Source organism: Cherax quadricarinatus, chromosome 59, assembly GCF_038502225.1.
Source record: "Cherax quadricarinatus isolate ZL_2023a chromosome 59, ASM3850222v1, whole genome shotgun sequence".
NCBI lineage: Eukaryota > Metazoa > Arthropoda > Malacostraca > Decapoda > Parastacidae > Cherax > Cherax quadricarinatus.
Genome location: NC_091350.1, coordinates 326,906 through 339,405, shown reverse-complemented (window position 1 = coordinate 339,405; position 12,500 = coordinate 326,906).

The window sequence follows — 12,500 nt, the reverse complement described above, 5'->3', positions numbered from 1 at the left end:
CGTCCCTCTCTTTACCACCCTTCCCTCCATTTATCTCTCTCTCTCTCTCTCTCTCTCTCTCTCTCTCTCTCTCTCTCTCTCTCTCTCTCTCTCTCTCTCTCTCTCTCTCTCTCTCTCTCTCTCTCTCTCTCTCCTCTCATTGCTTCCTTCCCTCCCTCCTTCAGTAGTGTTGTCTCTCCTGAAGGACGCACTTCCGCTCCTTGTTGGTCATCCGTCATCATAAACTTAAGACTGTTAGGTATCTGATCACCTCAAGTGAGGAAGGGTCACTAGAGGTCCATACGTCTGTGTTTGTGTCTCTCTCCACACACTCACACACACACACACACACACACACACACACACACACACACACACACACACACACACACACACACACACACACACACACACACACACACACACACACACACACACACACACACACACACACACACACACACACTCACACATACAACAGGCCTAGTGTCTAATTGACATGTGCCTAGGACAAAATGGTAACTAACACACACACACACACAGAAGGGAGATAGAGGACCTAGTAGCGACCAGTGAAGAGGCGGCGCCAGGAGCTGTGAATCGACCCCTGCAACCACAAACAGGTGAGTACACACACATACACATACACTCACTGGCCTCACACACTCCCTAGAATATTGGTTAGAATAAGTTTTCAGTGTATAAACACTGGGTGATGCACACCTCTCCGTGCATATACACTAAGAGACATACACAAATATAAACACTAATCGATGTATTGGACTAAGGAAGCTGTGTAAGAATGGTATAATACCGACAAGATGAAATTAAGACACATGTGCAACATCTGGGTATCTTTATTGCAGACGTTTCGCCATCCAGTGGCGAAACGTCTGCAATAAAGATACCCAGATGTTGCACATGTCTTAATTTCACTGAGGAAGCTACTGGAAAAACGTTATCACAATGAAGATACCCGTCGATTACTGAGAGTTACATTCCTCTCGGTGTCTACATGCTAAAAGATACTCACCTTTGGTGTATAGACACTAACAAATACACAGCTTTCTGTGTATATCGCTAGTGATATACACACTGCGTGTGTCAACACAGCACTATACCTAATATTTAACGAGTGATCATTACGTACATTATATCTGAATATATATAAGATAGTCAGGTGGGTGACCAGTACTAGAACTCACCTGGGAGAGACTACTCATAATTGCAGTTATCGAGGCTGAGGCGATGACTGTAGTGAGAGCCAACAAGGTGGGTGTTTGAAATTCATGGTAAACACATGATACCTTCCTGAAAATAATTTGACTGACTTTTTTGGGGGTTATTCTAGGTAATTTGCACATCTGTCACTACTTACGATAATTTGTCTAATTGTATTAATGTGTACCTGTACCTAAATAGCCTTACTTACTTGCCCGGTACTTCCTGGTATGATAAAGTTATATTTTGGTTGTTAATTTACCCACTTAAATATAATATACCACAGTTCAATATGTGTTTATTTATGTATATATCAGTCTGAGGCCTCTTGTTCCTCATCAAACCTAATTATGAAGCTGTGTATTATTTTTTCCCTCTTGCTTTCTCGTTTAATTCATCTCTGCTGTGAGAGGCACTGTCTGTCTGCAGTCTGTAGTGTATCTTAAGTTGAGAGTAATTACTTTGCTTGCTATTAACGTGGGCAGTTAAGTGTATGGAGCCTGGCATATGGCCGGGCTCCGGAAGTGGAAAGACTCTCGAAACTCATCAAAGGTATATATCGGATTTCTTTGAAAATTTCACTCTTTGTGAGCATGTAAATCCCACTTAGACCGACAATCAAAGAGTGAGTAATGAGAATCTGTTTATTTTGAGACAATTTTCAGACTGTCTATTTTCATACTCAGTCCGGGATTAGAAAAGTTCTAGCCTTTCTTTTTATACGTTTGAGATTTTAAGCACACAGTTCATTGGCTGAGATCAGTTGTCTGTCAGTTGTGTTCTCATGTGTTCATCATTCTTCCGTCTTCCTCTGAGTTTCTGTCTTATGTGAGTTATTATTGAGTATTGACAAGTGCTCGAACACACACACACGCACGCACACACACACACACACACACACACACACACACACACACACACACACACACACACACACACACACACACACACACACACACACACACACACACACACACACACACACACACACACACACACACGCACACACACACACATTACTCACAGCGTTCTGAAGTAGTGACGTTGTACGCCGCTGACTATGAAGGAAGTCTGGCGCTTCGAATGTGCGTGTATGTCTGGCTCTTTGGACATCAGGATCTAGTGGTGGTTGTAGTAGTAGTATCAGTAGTAGTAGTAGTGATAGTACTAGTGATAGTAGTAATGTAGTAGTGATAATACTAGTAGTGACAGTAGTAGTGTAGTAGTAGTGATAGTAGTAGTGGTGATAGTAGTAGTAGTGATAGTAGTAGTAGTGATAGTAGTAGTGGTGGTATTAGTAGTAGAGATAGCAGTAATAATAATAGTAGTAGTAGTGATAGTAGCAGTAGTAATAGCAGTAGTAGTGACAGTAATAGTGGTGATAGTAGTAGTAGTGACAGTAGTAGTAGTGATAGTAGCAGTAGTAATAGCAGTAGTAGTGATAGTAATAGTGGTGATAGTAGTAGTAGTGACAGTAGTAGTGGTGATAGTAGTAGTAGTCATAGTAGTAGTGGTGATAGTAGCAGTGATAGTAGTAGTAGTGTTAGTAGTAGGGGTGATAGTAGTAGTGATAGTAGTAGTAGTAGTGATTGTAGTAGTAGTGATAGTAGAAGTAGTGATAGAAGTAGTGGTGATAGTAGTAGTAGTGATTGTAGTAGTGGTGATAGTAGAAGTAGTGATTGTAGTAGTGGTGATAGTAGTAGTAGTGATAGCAGTAGTAGTGATAGTAGTAGTGGTGATAGTAGTAGTAGGGATAGTAGTAATAATAATAGTAGTAGTAGTGATAGTAGTAGTAGTAATAGCAGTAGTAGTGATAGTAATAGTGGTGATAGTAGTAGTAGCGACAGTAGTAATAGTGATAGTAGTAGTGGTGATAGTAGTAGTGGTGATAGTAGAAGTTGTGATAGTAGTAGTAGTGATAGTAGTAGTAGTAGTGACAGTAGAAGCAGTGATAGTAATAGTAGTGATAGTAGTAGTGGTCATAGTAGTAGTGGTGATTGTAGTAATAGTGAATGTAGTAGTGGTGATAGTAGAAGTAGTGATAGTAGCAGTAGTGATAGTAGTAGTAGTGATAGTAGTAGTGGTGATAGTAGTAGTAGTGATTGTAGTAGTGGTGATAGTAGAAGTAGTGATTGTAGTAGTGGTGATAGTAGTAGTAGTGACAGTACTAGCAGTGATAGTAATAGTAGTGATAGTAGTAGTGGTCATAGTAGTAGTGGTGATTGTAGTAGTAGTGAATGTAGTAGTGGTGATAGTAGAAGTAGTGATAGTAGTAGTAGTGAATGTAGTAGTGGTGAGAGTAGTAATAGTGATAGTAGTAGCAGTGATAGTAGTAGTGGTGATAGTAGAAGTAGTGATAGTAGTAGTAGAGATAGTAGTAGTGGTGATAGTAGTAGTAGTGATTGTTGTAGTGGTGATAGTAGACGTAGTGATAGTAGTAGTAGTAATAGTAGCAGTGATAGTAGTAGTGATAGTAGTAGTGGTGATAGCAGTGATAGTAGTAGTAGTGATAGTAGTAGTGATGATAGTAGTAGTAGTGATAGCAGTAGTAGTGATAGTAGCAGTGATAGTAGTAGCAGTAATAGTAGTGGTGATAGTAGCAGTGATAGTAGTAGTAGTGATAGTAGCAGTGATAGTAGTAGTAGTGATAGTAGTACTGGCGATAGTAGCAGTGATAGTAGTAGTAGTCATAGTAGTAGTGATGATAGTAGTTGTAGTGATAGTAGTAGTAGTGATTGTAGTAGTGGTGATAGTAGTAGTGGTAAAAGTAGTAGTAGTGATAGTAGCACTGGTGATAATAGTAGTAGTGATTGTAGTAGTGGTGATAGTAGAAGTAGTGATAGTAGTAGTAGTGATAGTAACAGTGATAGTAGTAGTAGTGATAGTAGTAGTAGTTATAGCAGTAGTAGTGATAGTAGTAGTTGTGATAGTAGTAGTGATAGTAGTAGTAGTGGTGATAGTAGTAGTAGTGATAGTAGTAGTGGTGATAGTAGCAGTGAGAGTAGTAGTAGTGATAGTAGTAGTGGTGATAGTAGTAGTAGTGATAGTAGTAGCAGTAATTGTAGTAGTGGTGATAGTAGTAGTAGTGAGAGTAGAAGTAGTGATAGTAGTAATAGTGATAGTAATAGTGGTGACAGTAATAGTAGTGGTGATATTAGTAGTGGTGATAGTAGTAGTAGTAGTAGTGATAGTAGTAGTAGTAGTGGTGGTGATAGTAATAGTGGTGATAGTAGTAGTGGTGATAGTATTAATGGTGATAGTAGTAGTGGTGATAGTAATGGTGATAGTAGTAGTGGTGATAGTAGTAGTAGAAGTAGTAGTGGTGATGATGATAGTAGTAGTGGTGGTAGTAGTAGTGGTGGTGATAGTAATAGTGATGATAGTAGTAATGGTGATAGTAGTAGTGCTGATAGTAGTAGTGGTGATAGTAGTAGTGGTGATAATATTAATGGTGATAGTAGTAGTGGTGATAGTAGTAGTAGTGGTGGTGATAGTAATAGTGGTGATAGTAGTAGTGGTGATAGTAGTAATGGTGATAGCAGTAGTAGTAGTGGCGGTGATAGTAGTAGTAGTGGTGGTGATAGTAGTAATGGTGATAGTAGAAGTGGTGACCATGAAGGTGGTGCTAATGGTAGTGGTGGGTAGTAGTAACAGTAATAGTAATTGTGGCAGTAGTAGCTCTAGATATTAAAAACATAACGTTTCGCCCACCTGCTCTGCAGGCGAAATGTCTGAATATAATTTCTAATTACCACTTTTGTGCCTTCCTCTGTTAGTTATTAATGTTCCCATACCATCTACTACCACTACTAAGATAGTAGTAGTGGTGATTGTGGTAGTGATTGTGGTGGTGATTGTGGTGAGTATGGTGGTGACTGTGGTGGTGGTTGTGGGTGTGGTGGTGATTGTGGCGGTGGTTGTGATAGTGGTGGTAATTGTGATGGTGATTGTGGTGGCGGGTGTGATGGTGGTTGTGGTGATGTGTGATGGTGATCGTGTTGGTGGTGGCAGCAGTAACACTGACGGTAGATATATCTTTTCTTTCTTGTCAACACTAGATACATTAACAATGTGCTGCTACCTTCTTCAAGACAACCACACAGTGGGAACAAAGGTTAACTACATTTCCCTGGAGAGTTCCCCACAGAAGAAGGCAAGGAAAGGTGCTGGTAGAGAGAGAGAGAGAGAGAAAGAGAGTAAAAAGTTTTAGCTTATCCACCCACAGCTTCATATCTTCCCTCACCTCTGGAAATTATGGATATAAACAAACAATACCACGGGCGGAGTTAGAACCCGCGATCAGAGAGTCTCAAAACTCCAGACCGTGGTATGGTTTGTTTGCAATGGTGTCATTACGATTTCGTGAGTCATTATGGCTATCACAGGGACCCACCAGACTTATCCGGGTGTCACCGCTGACACTCTGACTGACTAATCTAACTAGATTTTTAGTCATGGGAAAGATGTATAAAGGATCTGGTTTTACCCATAAAAGGCTATGACTGCACTTGCTGCTAATTAGCGTATAATTCAAAAGCTTAAAAGGTCGCTAAGATTTGTTTTTTGTATTGGATTGATAGGTTAAAGTCTGTCAACTAGACGAGAGTTATAAAGGCTTCGTGTAACCTGTTTCTTCCCTGTCAAGTGAACTTTAATCCCCAAAACAGGGATTAAAACAAGCTATGTTTACATAAACTGGCAAATATATAACTTTGAGAATATATTCATATTCCCTCCGAGGAATATACAGTCTTCAGAGTATATACTGTGGTATTATTATGCATAATTATAGTAATTAAATTACAATAAATTTGATTTTACGTCCAATGGATTTAAGCATATAAATTTTCCTGTTTAAGATATTCAGTTAACATTATGTTCAGAGCACCATTAGTGATCAGCGCTGCTGACCGGTTATTTAAATTAATGTATATCTTCCTCGTCTGTGTACCCGGGGGATCAGTCCGAGCAGCATTATGCTTTTCCAATCATTTAATGTATACCAGTGCTGGTACGTGCAGTGTAAGTTCACTCCTCTGGTGGTTTGTGTGTGCCTCTACTTCGTTTCTGTTTCTATTTCTCGGATATCCAAAGCCGAGTACCCGAGATTTGTTCTCGTTGGACATGTTTTTTTTCTGTGTTCGCTGGTAAATTTGGTTGATGTCGTCTTGGAGGTTTGCTGAGGCGGCAATGACTGTAACTCGCATGTAAATTCTTGTACTGTTTGCACAGAATGATGCGGATTTGTACCTTTGTACAAATCCGCTGAGATGGCCACTGTTATTGGTCGCGGTTGTGTAAGGTTGTGTAAGCTTATTATTACTCTCTGATTTCAGCTGCCTCGTGACCCTTCTTCTGATATCACAATATTTTACGCAGTGTTTAGTTTAGGTTAACCAAATCTCAGTCACACAGAAGAATGATATTTAAAGAGTTTAAGGCGTTTATAACTTGAATCTTAATGTTCTCAAATCAGTTTATGATTTACATTGGCTGGAAATTTACACGTGGTGCTTTTGTTTCGGAGCAATGACGAAAAAAAGTCCGATTTTGATGTTCCAGTGACAGTAATTGTGCTGCTTCGTTTATGACGTCCAGCAGCTCAGTGGAAATGAGCGCCTCTTAACAAGTTGATCCTCTCCACCTTGCTTGTGTGGCTGCTCCATAGACCACAGGTAGAGATATTGACAACGGTATAAAATACGGACAAGTTGACGACTATAAGACACATGTTCAACAATTGGATATCTTTATTGTTGTAACGTTTCGCCTACACAGTAAGCTTGTTCAAACACAGCAGGTGTAGATGAATGGTTCACAGAACCGACGCGTTGATAAATTAGACACATGTGCAACTCTTGGGTATCTTTATTAAGGAAACGTTTCGCCACACAGTGGCTTCATCAGTCCATACACAGGAGAAACTTGAAGAACAGGAGGAGAATGAGGTAATCAGTCCCTCAACCTTGAGTTGATGTGGTCAGTCCATCAATCTTGATGATGCAAACAGTCCATCAGCCTTGGAGATATGAGGTAGTCAATCCTTCAGCCTTGGAGATATGAGGTGGTCAGTCCCTCAGCCTTGGAGATATGAGGTGGTCAGTCCCTCAACCTGGAAAAGAGATCAGTTCAATGGTCTGGAACGATATAAAGCTTCATTTCGCTAATATACCTGATGTATTTGACTGACGAAGCTTATTGCATAGGCTTCGTTATGTGTCTTAATTATCACGCAAGTAGAGACCTGAACAGCGGAACGAGAGCATATAGTGCCAACAACAGACACCTGGCACAATGGGTAGGCAGAGTGACCTCACTCAACACTCCCCCCGGGTAAGGATGAAACACCACCTGTTACAATTACCTTGACATATAAGAGTGTTCACCCCTACCTACCCCAGAGTAAGAGTTTACTCCCAGTGGTGACGTACCACAAGTTAGCTCCCCCCGGACGTCGTCACGCTGGGCGGGGCAAGGAGTAAAAGAACCGTGAAGACGGACGGAAAGGAGAGGTGAAAGGCATTCTTTCTCTTACCAAAACTTTATCCATTATTAAAGCACGGATACACAGCACTCCATGAGTTAATGTGTGGGTACACTCGCACTCTGCAGCTACACTATTCTGTGTGATAATGATATTAAAACACTTGCAGTCTGCAGCTACACTATTCTGTGTGATAATGATATTAAAACACTTGCACTCTGCAGCTACACTATTCTGTGTGATAATGATATTAAAACGCAGTCTGCAGCTACACTATTCTGTGTTATAGTGATATTGAAACACTTGCACTCTGCAGCTACACTATTCTGTGTTATAGTGATATTAAAACACTTGCACTCTGCAGCTACACTATTCTGTGTGATAGTGACATAAAACCCTTGCACTCTGCAGCTACACTATTCTGTGTGATAGTGATATTTAAACACTTGCACTCTGCAGCTACACTATTCTGTGTGATAGTGATATTAAAACACTTGCACTCCGCAGCTACACTATTCTGTGTGATAGTGATATTTAAACACTTGCAGTCTGCAGCTACACTATTCTGTGTGATAGTGACATTAAAACATTTGCACTCTGCAGCTACACTATTCTGTATGATAGTGACATTAAAACACTTGCACTCTGCAGCTACACTATTCTGTATGATAGTGACATTAAAACACTTGCACTTCGCAGCTACACTATTCTGTGTGATAGTGATATTTAAACACTTGCAGTCTGCAGCTACACTATTCTGTGTGATAGTGACATTAAAACACCCCCAGTGAGTGGCTACACTATTCTGTATGATAGCTGAATATTAAGAACAGAGGCAGTATATGATTTCCTGACATATTCCGTCACCCAGTAGAGAAATACGTCAACCATAAGATGACAGGTGATGAGGATGCCGCCAAGCGTTGCACTACGTGTTCAGTATCTATGGCAGGTTTGAAAGCTTCCTTCCAGGGGAACTGGAGTTACTATTACCATTACCGTCTCTCAGGTGATGGGGGTGAAAGAAAGAGGTGGAGAAAGCGAAAGGGAATTTGAGGATAATCAGGGGGAAAGAAGAGGGTGAGAGCTGGAAAAAGAGGGAGAGAATGTAATGGGATATTTTGGGGAATATTAAGAGGAATGTAAGGGTGAGAGATCGGGAATGGAGAAAGCGATGAGGAAGATGAGGTGGTAGCGAAATGAGGAGCCTAATAGGGAATGTAGTTGGAAAGGGAAAATGGATTATTGAGTTGCTCCTGCTGCTGGTAATGGTGGTGGTGATGGTGGTGGTGATGGTGGTGATGGTGGTGATGGTGGTGGTGATGATGATGGTGATGGTGGTGGTGATGGTGGTGATGGTGGTGGTGATGGTGGTGGTGATGGTGGTGGTGGTAGTGATGGTGGTGGTGGTGGTGGTGATGGTGGTGGTGATGGTGGTGGTGATGGTGGTGATGGTGGGGGTGATGGTGGTGATGATGGTGGTGGTGATGGTGATAGTGATGATGGTGATGGTGGTGGTGGTGATGGTGATAGTGATTATGGTGATGGTGGTGGTGATAGTGGTGATGGTGGTGATGGTGGTGGTGATGGTGGTGATGGTGGTGGTGATGGTGGTGATGGTGGTGATAGTGGTGGTGATGGTGATGATGATGGTGGTGGTGATGGTGGTGATGGTGGTGGTGATGGTGGTGGTGATGGTGGTGGTGATGGTGGTGGTGGTAGTGATGGTGGTGGTGGTGGTGGTGATGGTGGTGGTGATGGTGGTGGTGATGGTGGTGATGGTGGGGGTGATGGTGGTGATGATGGTGGTGGTGATGGTGATAGTGATGATGGTGATGGTGGTGGTGGTGATGGTGATAGTGATGATGGTGATGGTGGTGGTGATAGTGGTGATGGTGGTGATGGTGGTGGTGATGGTGGTGATGGTGGTGGTGATGGTGGTGATGGTGGTGATAGTGGTGGTGATGGTAGTGATGATGGTGGTGGTGATGGTGGTGATGGTGGTGGTGATGGTGGTGGTGATGGTGGTGGTGATAGTGATGGTGGTGGTGGTGGTGGTGGTGGTGGTGGTGGTGGTGATGGTGGTGGTGATGGTGGTGGTGATGGTGGTGATGGTGGTGGTGATGGTGGTGATGATGGTGATGGTGGTGATGGTGAAGGTGATGGTGGTGGTGATGGTGGTGGTGATGGTGGTGGTGATGGTGGTGGTGATGGTGGTGGTGAAGGTAGTGGTGCTGGTGGTGATGGTGGTGGTGATGGTGCTGATGGTGGTGATGGTGTTGGTGATAGTGGTAGGGATGGTGGTGATAAGGGAGGTAGTTGTGATGGTGGTGATAAGGAAGGTAGTTGTGATGGTGGTGATGGTGGTAGTGATGGTGGTGATGGTGGTAGTGATGGTGGTGGTGTTAGTGGTGTTGGTGGTGGTGATAGTGTTGATGGTGGTGGTGAAAGGGATGATGGTGGTAGTGATGATGGTGGTGATAGTGGTGATGGTAGTAATGGTGGTGGTGTTAGTGGTGATGGTGGTGGTTATAGTGTTGATGGTGGTAATGATGGTGGTGGTGATAGTCGTGATTGAGGTAGTGATGGTGGTGGTGATAGTGTTGATAGTGGTGGTGGTGATAGTGGTGATGGTGGTGGTGATAGTGGTGATTGTGGTAGTGATGGTGGTGGTGATAGTGATGATGGTGGTGATGGTGGTAGTAATGGTGGTGGTGATAGTGGTGATGGTGGTGGTGATAGTGGTGACGTTGGTAATGATGGATGTGATAAGGGTGGTAGTTGTGATGGTGGTGATGGTAATGATGGTGATGGTGGTGGTGATAGTGGTGATAGTGGTAATGATGGTGGTGATAAGGGTGGTAGTTGTGATGGTGGTGATGGTAGTGATGGTGGTGATGGTGGTGGTGATAGTGGTGATAGTGGTAATGATGGTGGTGATAAGGGTGGTAGTTGTGATGGTGGTGATGGTAATGATGGTGGTGATGGTGGTGGTGATAGTGGTGATAGTGGTAATGATGGTGGTGATAAGGGTGGTAGTTGTGATGGTGGTGATAGTAGTGATGGTGGTGATGGTGGTGGTGATAGTGGTGATAGTGGTAATGATGGTGGTGATAAGGGTGGTAGTTGTGATGGTGGTGATAGTAGTGATGGTGGTGATGGTGGTGGTGATAGTGGTGATAGTGGTAATGATGGATGTGATAAGGGTGGTAGTTGTGATGGTGGTGATGGTAGTGATGGTGGTGATAGTGGTGATAGTGGTAATGATGGTGGTGATAAGGGTGGTAGTTGTGATGGTGGTGGTGATAATGGTGGTGATGAACGTGGTGGTGGTGACGGTGGTGGTGATAATGGTGGTGATGAACGTGGTGGTGGTGATGGTGGTGGTGATAATGGTGGTGATGAACGTGGTGGTGGTGATGGTGGTGGTGATAATGGTGGTGATGAACGTGGTGGTGGTGATGGTGGTGGTGATAATGGTGGTGATGAACGTGGTGGTGGTGATGGTGGTGGTGATAATGGTGATGATGAACGTGGTGGTGGTATCCTGTACACACGTCAGAATTACCTTTTCTAGATCCTTTCAAAATTATCTGAGTCCTTTTTTTCTTAACTAATTTCTAAAATATTCTCGATCCATTTCCTGCAGCAAGTCCACACGACACCTGGATACAGTACTTGTGGTGTCTAAAACACACGAGTCTACCAGTGTCTAAAATACACTAGTCTACTTGTAATGTCTAAGGTACAACATTTGACTAGTGGTGTCTAAAATACAACAGTCTATATTTAAATTGCTATAAATAAATAAATTAATTGAGTCCAGTTGTACATTTTTGTCTGCCTGACCTGGTATTTATTTTATTAAAATTATGCGTCTCATTTTATGCTAAATAACAGTCTATTCATTTCTTCTCTTTTTCTCTCTCTCCCGCACCTCTCCCTTTTACACGAGATTTTTACGAGCTAAGAGCTGTTACCCACATCAGCTCCTTTTAAAGCCTTTTTATTGTTATCAGACATACAAATAGGGTCCAGGATGAAGTTGGAGCCATCTGTCGGCCAGCGATTTCATTTGGTCAATTAACCTTATTTCATCGATGTTATTATGCTGTACATACATGTTCCAGACTCGATGCTCTGGAGTGATGCTCTGGAGAAGGGTATAGGCAGAGTGTAGTTGCTGTTTGTTGCCCGTCTTGTGGTGTAGAAGCTCACTTCTCGCTGTCCTCGGAGTGGAGCCAAGTTCAGTACTGTGACAATATTGGCCTTGTGCATAACAGTAAGGCCACCCACAGCCCTTCAGTGGTGAAGGCTGCTGAAATGATTGATCTACCCAGAATTTTGCAGCCTGTAGTGTCCAGGGGATGCGAAATACGTCCAAGTGATGTAAGCTTCCTGGTCGCCTTATTTGCAAGATTTACAACGTGGTTCTTCAAAGTCAGTTTGGAGTCAGATTTCACCCCAACTTCGTCTCTCTGTACCAACACTCCCATTCATTCTTTCTTTCTCTCTCTCTCTCTCTCTCTCTCTCTCTCTCTCTCTCTCTCTCTCTCTCTCTCTCTCTCTCTCTCTCTCTCTCTCTCTCTCTCTCTCTCTCTCTCTCTCTCTCTCCGACACAGAACCCAAGATGCAGTATAAAAAAGATATTGTTATCTTGACATTTATTGGAAAAAAGTGATAATCCCATAAAAGATGAGGGATAGAAAGGCTGCAGACATGTTGAGAATTTGTGGGAAGAAAGAAATTTATAAATGCTTGAGAAAAAGAATAACATAAATATATCAGAGTACACTGGGGCCAACTCTTTTGCGTG